The following is a 14173-nucleotide window of genomic DNA, read 5'->3' on the forward strand; positions in this document are numbered from 1 at the left end:
CTATCCCATTATCTAAGGTAATCTTAGTGATTCATCTGGAGAGACTCCGGGTCATTCACTTACTACTCGAATTTCTTCCAGTTTAAGTACTTTCTTAGGTTATTACTCCTTTTCTTGCATGATTTGAAGAACTTCTTATCTTGCTTCTACCCCTAGAAACTTACCTTACTATTGGCTTCAATACCCTTTACCATTCGCTTTTTCTGAAAATCAATCTTTGTCTTATGACAGGACAACCAATCCGTTACTAAAATCACATTAAACTCTCCTAGATCGAAGGGTATCAGATCAGCTGAAAAGAATATGCATGGATTCTAATTGACAGTTAAGACAGAGGTGACTCACTGAAAGTCCACCTTGATTGGCCACTTTTAAGGTTAAAGGCTCAACTAAGTCTTCTAATATCATAATCATTTTACTCACAAATTTCCTTGGTAAAAAAGGCTTAGACGCCTCTGAATCAAATAAAACTTTAAGAGGTATGGAGTTGAGAGAAAATGCACATGCAACTACGTCCGAGTCCTAGGCATTTGATCTCTTGGTCACTTTGAAGGTTCTGCCTCTAGCTGTGTTGGATGTTGGCCCTTGGGATGTAGTACCTTGAGTAGCCGTTCCACAACTCCTTGCAATAAGCCCAACCTTCCCACAATTGTAACAAGTAACTCCTCAATTTTTTGGATTGCATTCCGATGCAAAATCACGCTTATGACCACATTTAAAACATTGAACATTCTTTTTGCACGAACCATTGTGTCTCCTGTCACAGGACTTGCAATCCACTGCCGACTTGGCTGACTGGATTGGTGTTGAGTGGCATTTATGACACTTTATAATGCTCTAATAAGCTTCGAATTAATGAATTTATACTCAAGTTGTTAAGTGTTTTAATATGTTTTCTAGTGTTTTTGCATTTCAGGCATTAATCTGTGAATCAAGTGAATTAGTATTGTTTTGGTGCTAATTTGGTGTCAATGTGGTGTTGTAATAAAAGCTCGTGGAAAGCTGGCTCGAAGCAGCAAGGAAAAAGATGAAATCTGAGTTTTTCCCAGAAGGACGGTGCGCCCGCGCTGTGATAGCGCGCGGCCGCGCCAGGATTCCAGAATGACAGCGCGCCCGCGCTGTGATAGCGCGTGGCCACGCCAGTGCAAAAAATATGAATCCTGATTCCAATTCGATTCTAAGTGGGGAGACTTCCAGATTGCAAAAGGCTGCTATATATATTCAAATAAGAAAGTTTTCAAGAGAGAGACATACCAGAGCGCAAGGAGAACCGCAAGAAGACCGTTCTTAGCACGATTCAACGAAGACGAAGAAGATCTTGTTTTTACTTGTGAATATTTGTTTTAAATTGTATTTGGATGCTAGTTTTCTTACTTGTGAACCTTTACTCTTGTTTGTACTTGGTTTTATTTATTCATTATAAAGACTACATTTCTTTACCATGCTTTCATCGGAACCCACGTTGATGATGAGTCCGATTATGGGCTAATCGTTATCGTGGGGTTTTAGCGGATTTATTTATGAATTTCTTTAGTTAAATTGTTTTGATACCTTAGTATATGGTGATTGATTGATATCCTAATATTGGTGTGCGTATTCGTCTTATGAGCGTCGTGAACTTATAAGATAGTATGTTAATTCTTAATGAAGCGACGGTGAATTTAAGGATTTAGAACTTGCCATGCTAGCCTTGGTTCATGTGTTATTGTTATGCATGATTCATAGGTAATTTTAATTATCTTACTTTCCATGTGTAATCAAGATAGATAACTTGTGCTTAAACCTTTATGTTGTCCAATTCTATAGACATATAGGGTCTCAATATGATTGGTGTTTATTCAACTTCTATCTCTTTTGTGGATGTCTGGTAGCATGGTACTCGTGCAACGAAATTTGGCGTTTCTCAGTTTCGTGTTATCTGATTAGTGTCATCACCATTGCATGCTAAGGTTGAGAACAATAAGGCTATTGAATGAAGTATTTAATGAAGTTAGGATCCCATGTTTGTCATATATATTAATTTAATCAATCTTATTCTCGTAGTTATAATTGTTAGCTTAATTCTTAGTTATAAACAACCTCAATTTGTTATCGTCTTAGCATTGAATAATAACCATACATTGTTGCTTAAGTGCGTGAATTAATTAGTTAACCAATACAGTCTATGTGGGAACGAACTAGAAAAGATTTATTACTACTTGTGAACTCGTATAATTGCGTGTAATATTAGCGCGTGTTTAGCGACTAATAAGTTTTTGGCGCCGCTGACGGGGACTGCAGTGTTAATTATTACTTTATGTATTTTCCATCAGTGGTCGTTAAAGTTCATTGACTCGAACATTGTTGCCTATTTGTTCCTTGTTTTATTTCAGGTACTCTAGTGAGAGTGTATGTATATGCGTTCGCGTACTCGTAAGAGAACACTGGATGAAGTCAAGGAAGAACTTGTGGTAGTTCGTAAGGAAGTTTTTGAGGAAGAAAAGAAGGTAGAAGAGGAAGAGAAAGTTGAAGAACCAGCTCTACTATATATGGGTGATCAAGTGGAAAATCCGAAGGCTTTGATGGACTATTCTCAGCCTAAGATTAATGACATTCAGTCAAGCATCATCAGACCAGCCATCAGGGCTAACACTTTTGAGATCAAGTCAAGCACGATTCAGATGATATAGAACTCATTTTAGTTTGGAGGTTCTCCTATTGAAGACCGCAACATGCACATCAGAGATTTCATCGAGATCTATGACACTTTCAAGTTCAATGATGTGATTGAAGATGCTTTCAAGCTGCGACTCTTCCCATTCTCTCTAAGGGATAAGGCTAAGTGCTGGTTACATTCTATATCAGCAGGGTCTATCACCACTTGGGAAGATCTTGCTCAAACGTTTCTCAGTAAATTCTTCCATATGGCAAAGACTGCTGCAATCAGTAATGCTCTTACTCAGTTTGCTCAGAAAACTGGGAAATCTCTGTGTGAGGCTTGGGATCGATATAAGAACTTTCTAAGAAAGTGCCCACACCATGGCATGCCTGATTGGATGATTATCAACTGTTTCTACAATGGATTGGGTGCTACTTCTAGACCCATGCTTGATGCAGCATCAGGAGGATCCTTGTGGGCTAAGAGCTACGATGAAGCTTATGAACTTATTGAACTGATGGCTGCTAATGAGTACCAGAATCCTTCTCAAAGGTTGACTCAGGGAAAAGGCGTAGGATTTTTGGAGTTGGATGCAGCAACTGCTATCGCTGCTCAACTTAAGGCTTTGACGATGAAGGTGGACACTTTGACTAATTATGGACTCAATCAAATCACCAGTGTCTGCGAACTATGTGCTGGTGACCATGAGACTGATCAATGCACAATTTCTAGTGAATCAGCTCAGTTTTCTAGCAACTTCCAGCGATTGCAGAAACCAATGTCAGCCACCTGTCATCCCAACAACCGCAATCATCCTAATTTCAGCTGGAGCAACACTCAGAATGCAGTTCAACAGCCTTATCAGCAATATCCAGCTAAACAGTACAACCCCCCGGGTTTTCAACAACCGCAGTATGCATCAAGACAACAACTCCAGCTGTAACAAGCTAATGAAAAATCTGAATTAGAAGAGTTGAAGCTTATGTGCAAAAGTTAAGCTATTTCTATCAAGACCTTGGAAAATTCAATTGGGCAAATTGCCAATGCCTTGCTAAATTGTCAGTCTGGTACACTACCCAGTGACAATGAAGTTCCAGAAAAGAGGGAAGCTAAGGAGCAAGTAAAGGCAATCACTTTGAGGTCTGGAAAGGTTACGAATCCCGAACAAACTCAAGTGTTGACTGAAGAAGCTGAGGCTGAGAAAGAAGTAGAGCAGCAGGAATTAGAAGTGGAACCAAGGAAGACTACTATTGAGCACACTCCTCCTGAGGGTAATACATGGGATAAACAGATCTATCGTCAACCGCCTTTCCTAAGCAGCTGCAGAAGAAGAAGCTGGACAAGCAATTTGAGAAGTTTCTGGAGGTGTTCAAGAAACTTCATATCAACATACATTTCCCTGAGGCTCTTGAGCAGATGCCTAGTTATGCAAGGTTTATGAAAGATATTCTCTCTCGGAAAGTGAAGCTAGATGATTTAGAGACTGTCGCTCTCACGGAGGAATGCAGTGATGTGCTGCAACAGAAGTTGCCTCTGAAGTTTAAAGACCCAGTAAGTTTCATTCTTCCGTGTACTTTTGGAAAAGTGTCTTTTGACAGATGCTTATGTGACTTGGGAGCTAGCATCAATCTGATGCCTTTGTCAATTTTCAAGCAGTTGGACTTACGTGATCCCAAACTGACTTATATGACCTTGCAGTTAGCCGGCCGTTCTATTACATATCCATGAGGTATTGTAGAGGATGTCTTGGTTAAGGTTGATAAACTCATCTTCCCTGCTGATTTCGTAATTCTGGATTTCGAGGAGGATAACAAGATTCACATAATCTTGGAAAGACCTTTCTTGGCAACTGGCCGAACCTTGATAGATGTGCAGAAGGGTGAGCTTACAATGCGAGTTCTGGATCAGGATGTTACTTTTAATGTGTTCAATGATATGAAATTTCCTACTGATAATGAGGAGTGCTTAAAAGTGGAGTTGGTCGATTTGGTGGTCACGTCGGAACTTGATCAATTGCTAGGGTCCGATGTCTTAGAAAAAGCCTTGTTGGGAAATTTAGATAGTGAAGATGATGAAGGTGAAGAACAATTGCAATATTTAAATGCTTCTCCCTGGAAGAGGAAGATTGATATGCCTTTTGAATCAATGGGAATGGCGGAATTGAACAAAGCTCCTAAACGCCTCAAGCCATCTATTGAGGAAGCTCCCACTCTTGAGCTTAATCCCTTATATGAGTATTTGAGGTATGTGTTTTTAGGTGATGCATCTACTCTGCCTGTTATTATTGCATCTGACCTTTCAGGTAGTGATGAGGAAAAGCTTTTGAGGATTCTGAGAGAGTTCAAATCGGCAATTGGATGGACTATAGAAGATATCAATGAAATCAAACCTTCTTACTGCATGCATAAAATTCTGCTAGAGGAAGGTAGCAAGCCTACGGTTGAGCAGCAAAGAAGACTTAATCCAATCATAAAGGAGGTAGTGAATAAGGAAATTCTTAAGTGTCTAGATGCAGGGATCATCTACCCTATTTCTAATAATTCATGGGTAAGACCGGTTCAATGTGTGCCAAAGAAAGGTGGAATTACTATGGTAGCAAAATTAGAAGAATGAACTTATTCCTACTAGAACAGTCACGGGGTGAAGAGTTTGCATGGACTACAGGAAGCTAAATAAAACCCCTAGAAAGGATCACTTCCCTTTGCCCTTCATTGATCAGATGCTTGCGAGGTTGGCCGGTCATGAGTACTATTGTCTTCTGGATGGTTATTCAAGTTACAATCAGATTTGTATCGCTCTAGAAGATCAGGCGAAAACTACCTTCACTTGTCCATTTGGTACATTTGCCTTCAGACAAGTTTCTTTTGGTCTGTATGGTGCACCAGCCACATTTCAGAGATGCATGATGGCCATCTTTTCTGATATGATTGGCCAGATTGTGGAGGTGTTCATGGATAACTTCTCAGTCTTTGGCGATTCTTATGATGAATGCTTGCAAAATCTCGGACACGTTCTCAAGTGGTGCGTTGAGACCAATCTGGTTCTCAATTGAGAAAATGTCACTTTATGGTGTCTCGGGGCATTATTCTCGGGCACAAGGTTTCTAGTAAGGGTCTTGAGGTGGAGAAGGCCAAGGTAGGGGCCATAGAGAATCTCCCTCCACCCATTTATGTTAAGGGAATTCGCAGTTTTCTTGGTCATGCGGGTTTCTATAGGCGTTTCATGAAAGACTTCTCTAAGATTTTGAAGCCATTATGTAGTTTGCTAGAAAAGGATGTCCCTTTCAAGTTTGATGACGAGTGCCTTGTAGCTTTTGAGACATTGAAGAAGAGTTTAATCATGGCACCAGTCATAACTGCACCTGATTGAAATGAACGTTTTGAGATGATGTACGATGCAAGTGACTATACAGTTGGAGCAGTTCTTGGGCAGAGGAAGAACAACATATTTCATGTGGTCTACTATGTTAGTGTATACTGAAAATATTTATTTGAAGTATGTACATTTATTTCTGGCCAGTTTATTTGAGAATCATTTGAATGTTTACATGTTGTCTAATATTATATATTGTGAACAATCTAGTATCAAATGGGATACAGAATATTAGATTGTTAAATACGGTTATATAATATAATAAGGTTCACAGCACAGGTGGTATTGGACAATCCACTGGTATCGCTGTAGTATTATTTAGATTAGTTTATATTGACTAATAAATAATACTAGTATACTTTATGTATATTGAACATGATCAAATTTAGAATTGTTCCCTTAATACTGATTAAGAAGGAGAACTAAGATTCTATGTTATTATTACTGCTTATGTTCTTAATCCGGAAATAGTAATTGACACGTGTATATTATTTACATGCTTTGATTTATATATGAAATAATTCTTTTGAATTATATCATTATATTTTGGGTGATGGAATTATATACATGGTGGATATTATTTATTGAAGGAATCCATGTCCTGATAATATTCGGGTTAATGATGTCCCCTTGAAAGCTCAAAAAGATTTAATTATGTGAAACCCTGCAGGTGGAATTTATTCTTGCATAATTAAATAAAGGTTGAGTGGATGATCAAGGATAAAAGATATTAATTAAATAAATTATCAGTAATTTATTTAATTAATGGACATATGATGTTTTAAACATGGGGAATTTAATAAGCAAATAATATTGGAACCGAATTAATTAAATTACGGTATTAGGAAAGGTAGTGCAAATATTAATTCTTTAGTGGATTGAATTAATATTTAATTACATTGGGCTAGGCTCAAGATGTAATTAGAAGGCCCAACCTAATTATCCATGGTCCCTATTGTAGCCTATATATATTCTTATTCTCTTCTTGCTTGGAATTGTGTGAAAACATATTGTAGCCACCAAGGAGCAAGAAGAGAGGATAACTTGAGAAGACGGAGGCCACACTTCGCTCAAGGGAATTTGGGAATACAATAGAAGAGCGTGGAATCAACCATTAACAAGGTAATCCTCTTTTCGTAATCTTTATCGTAAAACGTAGTAACACCCTAAGTCCGTGGTTCCCAACAATTGGTATCAAGAGCCTGGTAATGGGTTCTACGTTTTATGATATAATGTCCATGTCATAATTATATATGCGTGTATATAGTGTTTTGCTTGTATTGTTTTTTATGCAGGTTCTTAATCCACTATTATGGCCATGTATATTTTAATTATGTGTTTGGATCCCACGTGGTTTAATCGTGGTTAATTTTTGTTTTGGTTTCCACGTGGTTTAATCGTGGTTGTAATTTACACGAGGGTTGATCGTGTTAGAATAGATTTTACAAAATTAGTTTTGTATTAGATCTATTTTTTTTTGTAATAGTTTCGGGTACTTTGTAACAAGTTATGTGCGATCGGAAATCAATTCCGGTAGTTTTTTGTTCCGCTGTGTGATTACAAGGGGCTGCTGTTGATGTTTGGATCGAATAAAATCAAAATAAAACTCACAGAAAAGCAACAGGCGCGCGCGCTGCGGCCGCTGCGGCAGCTGGGGCGGCTGGGGCCGCTGCGGTAGCTGGGACTGCTGCGGCAGCTGGGACTGCTGGGGCTGCTGGGGCTGCTGGGGCTGCTGGGGCTGCTCGGGCTGCTGGGGGCGTTGGGGCGCGCTTGGGGCAGATTTTTTTGAGAGCTGGATTTTTTTTCAAGGGCCATAATAGTGGAAAATTTATTTTAATTTTTTCCATTAAATTTTAGTTATTGCTTTAATTTATTGATTATGTGTGTCGTTAATTATGTGTGTAATTCTTTTAAAATTGAATGTTTAACTTTAATTTATTGCTTTAATTAAATGTTATATGTTGCTAAAATTATGTGTGTATTTTGAATGCATGATTAGACATAATTATAACAACATATGGCCCTATTTAATTTTAAAATTCCTCAATTTTAATAAAAAAAAATTCTAAGTGGGTGAGGGAATTAATATGAAATTAAATCCCATGGTCTCCGTTATTGGTTGTAGGTAATTTAACATAAAGACGAATATAAATTATATATACGTCACCCATCGTGACATGTAATTTATGGTGTCTAGAATGTTATAGAAATTACTAGAACAAACTTCTTAAATTAATAAATTTTGAAAGGAATAAATACGGATTTTCTTTATTTCTGATTTGGGGCGATTTTATAAAAAACGGGTTCATCGAACTTGTAAGGCTGTGGGTTTTAAGCGAGACCGATGTGATTCCTCCACTACCTGGAAATCAAACCATTGATGAATATTGAATTGAAGTATTCTATTCAAGGCAAAATTACGAATATTGGAAGGTATACACGCCACCCATCATGGCGTACCAAGTTCCATAGATTTCGAATAATTTAAGATTTGATGATGGTATACACTTAGCTATAAAAAATAATATAGTCCACCCCAACGTGGCATATTGTTTAGTAATAGGACCGAAGTAACATTTAAATAAAATTAGGTGGTATACATGTCACACATCGTGGCGTACCAGAAGCTTATGGTGTTTAGATGTTAGTGCATTAAATTTTAATAATTTAGATCTTAATAATTAATGCACACTTATTTATGTGATGTTTTTATGCGTGATTCTCAGGATAAAATGGGCTTTAATCCACTATTCACCATACTTAAGGATAACAAACTTACCGGACCTAACTATATTGAATGGAAACGAAATTTGGACATTGTGTTGACTGCTGAGGAGTACAAGTTTTGCACTTATGAACCCAAGCCTGAACAGCCTGCTGCTGATGCTCCTGAAGATGAGAAAGAGTATTATAAACAGTGGATTAAGGCTGATGAGATGTCGCGATGTTACATTCTGGCAGCAATGTCGGGTGTTTTGCAGCATCAGCTTCAGTCTATGGCCACTGCTTCGGATATACTCTTTAATCTCAAGGAACCTTTTGGAGATCAGAATAGGGCTACTAGGCAAGTAGCCATGAAGGCTTTAATGAACACTCAGATGGCTGAAGGCACACCTGTAAGGGATCATGTTCTCAAGATGATGTCGCATCTGAATGAGATAGAGATCCTTGGTGCTGAACTTGACGGGGAAACCCAGATTGACATTATCCTTATAAGCTTGTCCAAGAGTTTTGAGCAGTTCCGCTTGAATTACAACATGAACATGAGGCAGTATAGTCTCGCGGAACTGTTGACAGAACTTCAGGCAGCTGAAGGATTATTTCGGCAGAGTGTTCAAGTGTATGTGGCTGAGAAAGGTTCTTCCTCTAAGCCGAAAGGTATTAAGAAGAAGAAAAAGGCTCAGACACAGAAAGCTGTGAAGGCAGTGGGAGTTCAGGGTGGTGTGAAAAAGCCTAAGGGAAAGTGCTTCAGATGCAAACAGTCAGGTCACTGGAAACAGGATTGTCCTCTTCCTAAGAAGACAAACAATACTGGTATATCTCTTTCTCTAGTTACAGAAATATTTCTAGTGGCTATATCTACGAGCACTTGGTGTGTAGATACAGGAGCCACTGATCATGTTTGTAATTCTATGCAGGGGTTTCAGCTATCCAGAATGCTTAGAGATGGTGAGATATACGTGTTCATGGGAGATGCTACGAAAGTAGCAGTAGTTGCAGTAGGAGTTATTCATTTATCTTTTGGTTCTGATAGGATTTTGGTTTTGAACAATTGTCTTTATGTACCTTCTTTTAGAAGGAATTTAATTTTGGTTTCTAAACTTGCTTTGGATGGTTATAATGTTTGTTTGGATCGTAATGTTTCTATTATGATGAATAAACGAATTATATGTTCTGGTACATTGCAAGACAATTTGTATATAATTAATCCTAGTCAACCTGCACTGCAACTGTAATTTAGGGAATTGAACAACACATCTTCTAACTCTACTAAAAGAAAGGAACCTTCTAGTTTGAACCAAACATATCTTTGGCACTTGAGATTAGGTCATATTAACTTGAGGTGGATTCAAAGACTGGTAGTAGACGGGCCTTTAAGCTCATTGGCAGTGGAGCCATTTCCAGTTTGTGAATCCTGCTTGGAAGGTAAAATGACTAATAGGCCTTTCAAGGCAAAGGGTAATAGAGCCAAACAAGTATTAGAATTGGTTCACTCTGATTTATGTGGACCAATGAATATCCAAGCAAGAGGTGGTTATGAATATTTCGTCACTTTCATTGATGATTATTCTAGATATGGGTATGTTTATTTGTTGCGCCGTAAGTCTGAGTGCTTTGATGAGTTCAAAGAGTACAAAGCTAAAATGGAGAAGCAAATTAATAAAAGTATCAAGTCACTACGATCAGATCATGGTGGCGAATACTTGCTTGGAGAATTTAGGGAATATTTATCAGAAAATGGGATAGAATCCCAGTTAACTGCACCAGGCACACCCCAGCAGAATGGTGTAGCAGAGAGAAGGAACCAGACTCTTTTAGAGAGTGTTAGATCGATGATGAGTTATTCGGATTTACCTAAGTCATTTTAGGGACATGCCTCAGAGACATCAGCTTATCTTCTGAACTTAGTACCTTCTAAGTCGGTTCCTAAAACCCCCTTAGAATTGTGGACCGGGGATAAACCGAGTCTAAGACATATTCGAATATGGGGTTGTCCGGCACATGTGCTGAACAAGAACGCGACTAAGTTAGAATCTCGTACAGAAGTAAAGTTGTTTGTAGGCTACCCCATGGGAACGAAAGGATATTTATTTTATAGTCCGAAGAATCGGGATGTCATTGTTAGCACCAATGCAAGATTCTTGGAGGAGGACTATATAATAAATCACAAACCCATGAGTAGTGTCGTTTTAGAGGAACTAGTGGGAGGGACAAATAATACCCATGAAGCTGTAGTACAAGTAGAACAACCACAACATAATGTACAACATGTCACTAATACCGCACCAGTGCCTCGTCGTAGTGGGAGGGTTGTTCAACAGCCTGATAGATTCATGTTTTTGGGAGAGTCTTCAGACTTGGTCCCTGGTGAACATGATGATGATCCCCGTACATACGAAGAGGCAGTACAAGACAAAGATGCAGATCTTTGGCAAAAGGCGATGGAATCTGAGATAGAATCAATGTATTCTAATCAGGTCTGAGAGCTCGTGGAACCACCCAAAGGTATAAAACCTATTGGATGTAAGTGGATCTACAAGAAAAAAAGGGGATTAGATAAAAAGGTGAAAGCCTGGAAAGCAAGACTTGTTGCGAAAGGGTATACTCAGAAAGAAGGTATCGATTATGAGGAAACCTTTTCACCGGTAGTCATGCTTAAGTCAATCCGTATTCTTTTATCTATAGCAGCTCATCTCGATTATGAGATTTGGCAAATGGATGTCAAGACAGCTTTTCTTAATGGAAGTCTTGAAGAAACCATCTATATGCAGCAACCAAAAGGATTCATTAAGGAAGGCCAAGAGCATCTGGTATGTAAGCTTAAGAGGTCTATTTATGGACTTAAACAAGCTTCTAGAGACTGGAATATTCGTTTTGATCAGGCAGTCCAGTCATATGGATTTTATCAAAGTCCAAGCGAATCGTGCGTGTATAAGAGAAGTGAAGGTAATACAGTGGTTTTTCTAGTACTATATGTAGATGATATTTTACTCATTGGAAACAATGTTGAGATGTTGTCACCAGTAAAGGCATGGTTTTTCAAACAATTTGACATGAAGGACTTAGGTGAAGTGGCATACATCCTTGGGATCAAAGTTACAAGGGATCGCAAGAAAAGGATGTTGGCTTTATCTCAAGAGCCCTACATTGATGAAGTATTAGCTCGTTTTAACATGCAGAACTCCAAGAAAGGTTTTTTACCTTTTAAGCATGGAGTTGCTCTATCTAAGAAGCAGTGTCCTTCGACACCTATGGATATAGAGAGCATGAAAGCAGTTCCTTATGCTTCAGCATGTGGAAGCTTAATGTATGCTATGTTATGTACGAGGCCTGACATCTGCTTTGCTGTAGGCATGGTGAGTAGATATCAGTCGAACCCAGGTCAGGAACATTGGAGTGCAGTAAAAACTATACTCAAGTACCTGAGAAGGACTAAGGAGTATATGTTAATTTACAAGGCCTCAGATCTATTTCCTTTGGGATATACTGATTCAGATTTCCAATCAGATAGGGATAAGAGGAAATCAACCTCGGGATATGTTTTTACTTTGGGAGGTGGAGCCGTTATATGGAGGAGTGTAAAGCAGAAATGCATTGCAGACTCCACCATGGAGGCCGAGTACGTGGCGGCCTCTGAGGCTGCCAAGGAGGCTGTATGGTTCAGGAACTTCCTTTTGGACTTAGATGTGGTACCTAATTTGTCTAGGAGCTTGACGGTGTATTGTGATAACACTGGTGCTGTGGAAAATTCAAAGGAACCGCGAGACCACAAAGCAGCTAAACATATTGAACGTAAGTATCATCTCATACGAGGAATCGTAAAGCGAGGGGATATAGTTGTGGCTCACATATCATCAGAAGACAACCGAGCAGATCCTTTCACAAAGAGCTTGCCAACCAAGGTTTTTGACAAGCATGTGGAAGCGATAGGAGTCAGATGGATGGACACATAGATTTTTATGTAATAGGGGATTAAATAAACACTGATGTACACATAGAATATTTTGAGTATAAGTGGGAGATTGTTAGTGTATACTGAAAATATTTATTTGAAGTATATACATTTATTTCTGGCCAGTTTATTTGAGAATCATTTGAATGTTTACATGTTGTCTAATATTATATATTGTGAACAATCTAGTATCAAATGGGATACAGAATATTAGATTGTTAAATACGGTTATATAATATAATAAGGTTCACATCACAGGTGGTGTTGGATAATCCACTGGTATGGATGTAGTATTATTTAGATTAGTTTATATTGACTAATAAATAATACTAGTATACTTTGTGTATATTGAACATGATCAAATTTAGAATTGTTCCCTTAATACTGATTAAGAAGAAGAACTAAGATTCTATGTTATTATTAATGCTTAGGTTCTTAATCCGGAAATAGTAATTGACACGTGTATATTATTTACATGCGTTTAATTTATATATGAAATAATTCTTTTGAATTATATCATTATATTTTGGGTGATGGAATTATATACATGGTAAATATTATTTATTGAAGGAATCCATGTCCTGATAATATTCGGGTTAATGATGTCCCCTTGAAAGCTCAAAAAGATTTAATTATGTGAAACCCTGCAGGTGGAATTTATTCTGGCATAATTAAATAAAGGTTGAGTGGATGATCAAGGATAAAAGATATTAATTAAATAAATTATCAGTAATTTATTTAATTAATGGACATATGATATTTTAAACATGGGGAATTTAATAAGCAAATAATATTGGAACCGAATTAAGTAAATTACGGTATTAGGAAAGGTAGTGCAAATATTAATTCTTTAGTGGATTGAATTAATATTTAATTACATTGGGCTAGGCTCAAGATGTAATTAGAAGGCCCAACCTAATTATCCATGGTCCCTATTGTATCCTATATATATTCTTATTCTCTTCTTGCTTGGAATTGTGTGAAAACATATTGTAGCCACCAAGGAGCAAGAAGAGAGGATAACTTGAGAAGACGGAGGCCACACTTCGCTCAAGGGAATTTGGGAATACAATAGAAGAGCGTGGAATCAACCATTAACAAGGTAATCCTCTTTTCGTAATCTTTATCATAAAATGTAGTAACACCCTAAGTCTGTGGTTCCCAACATACTACGCTAGTAAGACCCTAAATAGTGCTCAACTGAATTATACTATTACGGAGAAAGAACTTTTGGCTATTGTCTATGATTTTGAGAAATTTTGATCTTATCTACTTGGGACTAAGGTGACAGTTTTCACTGATCACGCAGCAATTCGATATCTCGTCTCAAAGAAGGACTCGAAGCCTAGATTGGTTATATGGGTTCTTTTGCTCCAAGAATTTGAACTAGAGATCAAGGACAGAAAAGGGACTGAAAATTAAGTTGCTGATCATCTCTCGCGTTTAGAGAATCCTAATGCTACTTCATTGGATAAGACATTGATAAATGA

The 14173-nt window shown here is 37.9% G+C and overlaps 1 non-coding gene across 1 annotated transcript; it reads right to left on the reverse strand.

Annotated features, from left to right (window-relative positions):
- Positions 1–2918: 2918 nt before the first annotated feature.
- LOC141723208 (small nucleolar RNA R71) lies at positions 2919–3025 on the reverse strand. Its single transcript, XR_012576195.1, has one exon. It is a non-coding gene; the product is annotated as a small nucleolar RNA R71 (small nucleolar RNA).
- Between the last annotated feature and the right edge of the window lie 11148 nt (positions 3026–14173).

Source organism: Apium graveolens, chromosome 4 (genome assembly GCF_009905375.1).
Source record: "Apium graveolens cultivar Ventura chromosome 4, ASM990537v1, whole genome shotgun sequence".
In the NCBI taxonomy this organism is placed as follows: Eukaryota; Viridiplantae; Streptophyta; class Magnoliopsida; order Apiales; family Apiaceae; genus Apium; species Apium graveolens.